This window comes from Carassius carassius, chromosome 42 (genome assembly GCF_963082965.1).
Source record: "Carassius carassius chromosome 42, fCarCar2.1, whole genome shotgun sequence".
In the NCBI taxonomy this organism is placed as follows: domain Eukaryota; kingdom Metazoa; phylum Chordata; class Actinopteri; order Cypriniformes; family Cyprinidae; genus Carassius; species Carassius carassius.
The window spans coordinates 9,692,965-9,697,645 of record NC_081796.1 but is presented as its reverse complement, the minus strand read 5'-3'; the positions used below and the strand labels follow the sequence as shown (position 1 = coordinate 9,697,645).

General features: G+C 42.1%; 1 long non-coding RNA gene across 1 annotated transcript; it reads right to left on the bottom strand.

The window, feature by feature from the left end:
• Positions 1-866: 866 nt before the first annotated feature.
• LOC132123830 (uncharacterized) lies at positions 867-1,906 on the bottom strand. The gene is made up of 2 exons (XR_009426692.1): positions 1,054-1,906; positions 867-999 (listed from the first exon to the last, which is right to left on the bottom strand). It is a non-coding gene; the product is annotated as an uncharacterized LOC132123830 (long non-coding RNA).
• Positions 1,907-4,681: the final 2,775 nt, after the last annotated feature.

Sequence of the window (4,681 nt, the reverse complement as noted above, 5' to 3'; positions counted from 1 at the left end):
GTATCTGAGGAATCACACAGTCACGGGGTTTTGTTTCCAGAGGATAGACTTTATTTCAGAGAGAAACAAAGCCGAGATGTTCTCTGCAAGAAGATCTCCCGAATGCTAGGTAGCATCTCATTATATACCCTATACAGGGCGTTTCCAAATAGTCAGACTTTTCCTTATGCTCGCAATTTTGATACCTCCCTAGGGACTTGCTATGGTAAAGAAAAGAGGCCCATTGCATGTTTTTCCAGATGTTTCCTATCTGTGGTGGTCAGGATGTTTTTTGCAGACATAGGCACATTCCTTTCACACAAAGGCTATATGATTATAATGGAATAAGACACGTATGCATATATGTGACTAGATTCATCTTAATTATACTTGATTGAGTAAAATCTTATTAATAAAAATCTTCCACATTCTCCCCTTTTGATTATTTTTATCCAGAGTGCTACTCCATAATCCAGTCATATTAGTTACACTACCTAGTGACTAAATCAGTCACATTGTATTATCACCAGTGACTAGATTATGAAATTCCACTCCGAGGGATTACTGAACCAAACATCTCTCTCCTAATTTCTCTCCTTATGTATCATAGAGAGCCTTTTTGGTTACCCTCAAAAATCAATTTCCCATCATCTTGACATCTTTGAATTTAATTTGCTTAGCGGTGGCTGTGACTAGTGACCTCAATATAGGAAGTATACAGTAAAATAGTAAATCTCCTGTCAATAATGCAATTCCTAAAAACTTTCCCAATTTAGTTATAAACTATGCTCCTATTTTATTATCTTTTCCAACATTTTTTTTTATCTACCATTCTTAGCCTTTTCAATTTGATCATTACTTCATTAAATGCTCCTTCTGGATTGTCCCCCAAACATAACACATACTTTTCCTTCTTCAATTTACAAATTTCGTGCTTTTCTATTTTGCTTTTTTCATTCTATTTGTTGCATTCAATTGCTCTATTTTCCCTTCAAATCTTCCTACATCCATATTTCCCTTCTTCTCATAACCTTCAACTTCTTGATCTGCCATAACTTGACATTATCTTTCCACTTTTTCTTTTCCATTTGTTGGCTCACATCTGCTCCCAAGTATTTTGATCTCAGTAGCAGTCCCATCACTCTCTCATTCCATCTTCACCAGGGAGACTCTTTGCGAGTCGTTGCAATGGTCTTTCCCTTGTTGGCAAGGGTGGGTCGTTACTAGCACGCCCTTCATCCCTCACTTCATGCTGTGTGGAGTTGTTGAAGCTGGTTGGCGTATTTTAAGATTAGAGATGTGAACTCAGGTGTCACTCTGTAACCATGTTGCTGATTAATGCAAGGCTCTCTCTTGACATCATAACTGCACCCTCACTGGTTTTCTTTGATGGAGCAAAGCATTCCTTGGCCTTACTAGAACTGCTGTCACTTGTAAATGGGAAACTTAAGAGTTTTTGTTAGTATATCAAGCATGCTAATTTGCTCATCTTGCTAGTCGTCCTTCTTGGTGTGACCTGTGGAAATGTAATGTGGGTTGAGGGCTGTCTTGGCCCCTTTTTGAGCTTTCACAATTCCAGTGCTATCTTTACAATAAGAAAAGGGTGAATACCCATTTTTAATAATATAACAAAGAATTTGGTTTTACTCCATTATCGGCATCCTTATTATTTTTAAATTCATTTCAATATTATTCTCAAAAATTTCCTTATTTAGTTATCTCCTTGTTTTGTAAACTGAGTTCCACTATATCACTGGATAATTTCCTAGGCCTATCTTTCTCAGTAGCATAGGCCTTTTGACCTGGAAAACACTCAACCCACTTTATTTATGTTAACAGTCAGAAAGATAATATTTCATCCTTTTGACACAATCAGCTCCATCCTGATATGCTGAAAAGAAAGTTAGATGTGGGTGGACAGAGCAAGCTTGCTGCGCATGTGTGGCACTGTTTTTCTTTCTGCCACAACAAAGACCTAGGTACTGACCAGGAAATTTAACCAAATTCATCCATGGTCATTATTTTACTGGGCATAAGTTTGCCCTGTGGGCCCACATTCAAATTTGTATACAGCTGTTTTTGGCAAATTGATTGAACTGCCTCAGTGTCTCGTCAGACACTCTCTTTCATGCCATACAACACCATCATTCATACTTTTTCACATCCTTTCACACCCCCCTTTGGCCAAAAACGTCTTTTTTTTTCAGAATGTCAGCTGATTGTGAACTAAATTATTTTAGCTGTGGAATGGCACACTTTGTGTAGGATAACATGAACCTTTGATGTTAGACTCTACTTAGCGTAGACCTGGTACCATTCCACATTTCTAGATGTCATGCAACTGGGCAATATCAGTCACCATAAAGTTTAGTTTAACACCACTGTATAAACTTCTTTTTCCTTCTTTCCTTTTTTGTTTTTTTAAATCTCATAGATTAATTTGTTTAGAATATTAGGCCTAGGCATTGGGCATTTGAGAGAACAAATTATAATTTCTCAAATGTCTCTTGTTTGTCTAATTTAAAGTTTAGTCAAATACTTTTTTGTTATTGCTCATGAGCAACTCTGAGAAGAGGATTGGAGATCTCTGCATAATCTAGGATCCATGGCCATCAACATTTCCATCTTGTTATCCCCAGTGATGACAGTATATGTGATTTCATGACTTTGGAAATAATTTTTTATTCATTATTATTTTATTCAGTTTTACCTTAGAAAATGACCTTTAAACAAAATGGAGTGACCAATATTTCTATTTTCTCAAAGCTCCGTGTTTATCTGATTGGTGAGTCAAGTACTCACTTCTGTCTGTCAAAATAATTTTTTCTTTAAGATATAAGACTGGACTGGTACCTATTGAAAAGCAGATTGAGAGAGTTAGTTAAAACACTGAATTTAGAGAAGTGCTGTGAGACCAGTGAATAATCAAAATTAAAACATAGTAAATAAGATAATGAAATAAAATAATTAACATTTGAAGCAATAATTAACATGTGGACTCGTTCATCACCCAAGCTGAAGTCACCGAGGTAGTCAAGAAACTCCTTGGTGGCAAGGCACCGGGGGTGGATGAGATCCGCCCTGAGTACCTCAAGTCTCTGGATGTTGTGGGGCTGTCTTGGCTGACACGCCTCTGCAGCATCGCGTGGCAGTCGGGGACGGTGCCTCTGGGATGGCAGACCGGGGTGGTGGTCCCTCTTTTTAAGAAGGGGGACCGGAGGGTGTGTTCCAACTACAGGGGGATCGCACTTCTCAGCCTCCCTGGGAAAGTCTATGCCAGGGTACTGGAGAGGAGACTCCGGCCAATAGTAGAACCTCGGATTCAGGAGGAACAGTGTGGTTTTCGTCCAGGCCGTGGAACACTGGACCAGCTCTACACCCTCTACAGGGTGCTGGAGGGTTCATGGGAGTTTGCCCAACCAGTCCACATGTGCTTTGTGGATTTGGAGAAGGCATTCGACTGTGTCCCTCGCGGCGGCCTGTGGAGGGTGCTCCGGGAGTATGGGGTCCGGGGCCCTTTGCTAAGGGCTATCCGGTCCCTGTACGACCGGAGCAGGAGCTTGGTTCGTATTGCCAGCAGTAAGTCATACTTGTTCCCGGTGCATGTTGGACTCCGGCAGGGCTGCCCTTTGTCGCCGGTTCTGTTCATGATTTTTATGGACAGAATTTCTAGGCGCAGCCAGGGGCCGGAGGGGGTCAGGTTTGGTGACAACACGATTTCGTCTCTGCTCTTTGCGGATGATGTTGTCGTGTTGGCCTCATCAAGCCAGGACCTTCAGCATGCACTGGGACGGTTTGCAGCCGAGTGTGAAGCGGCTGGGATGAGAATCAGCACCTCCAAATCCGAGACCATGGTCCTCAGTCGGAAAAGGGTGGCTTGCCCACTTCAGGTTGGTGGAGAGTTCCTGCCTCAAGTGGAGGAGTTTAAGTATCTTGGGGTCTTGTTCACGAGTGAGGGAAGGATGGAACGGGAGATTGACAGACGGATCGGTGCAGCTTCTGCAGTAATGCGGTCGATGTACCGGTCTGTCGTGGTGAAGAAAGAGCTGAGCCGCAAGGTGTTCCGGGCGCGTCCCACTGGGAGGAGACCCCGGGGAAGACCTAGGACACGCTGGAGAGACTATGGGTGCTTCTCAATATCCCTACTCGTCTCCTCGCTCCTCCGTCCTCCATCCTATGACCCGGAAACCGATCGAACACAGCCATCTTGAAGGACATCTCAATTCCCTAATTGCACCACGAGGAGACGAGGATCGAGGAGGGAGGAGGCTTCATGAGGAGAGATGAGCGAGGATACACAGGTGTATCCTATGCGGAAGTATTTTATCGACTTAACGTGACGCACGTATAAATTCTCCTCCGCCTTCACATCTGTTGTAACAATTTTTATTTATATTTTACCTTTTCACTTCAAATAAACCATGCATGTCATATATTTCAAACAGGGCATCTTGCTTTATTAATATTTATTATGAATGTCTTAATTAATAAACTTTAACAACATAAGGGCAGATCCCTTTAATTACAGCTGATGACACTTTGAAGTAACGCTGAAGGGAGCGAGGATAAATCATTTCACTTGATTCAAGTCCTCCATCCTCACGTCTTTTCCTTGCGTCCTTCCCTCGCATCCTGAAAGGGTGGAGCTAAGACACGAGGAAAGGAAGCGAGGAAAGGAAACGAGGATGCACAAATATGAATT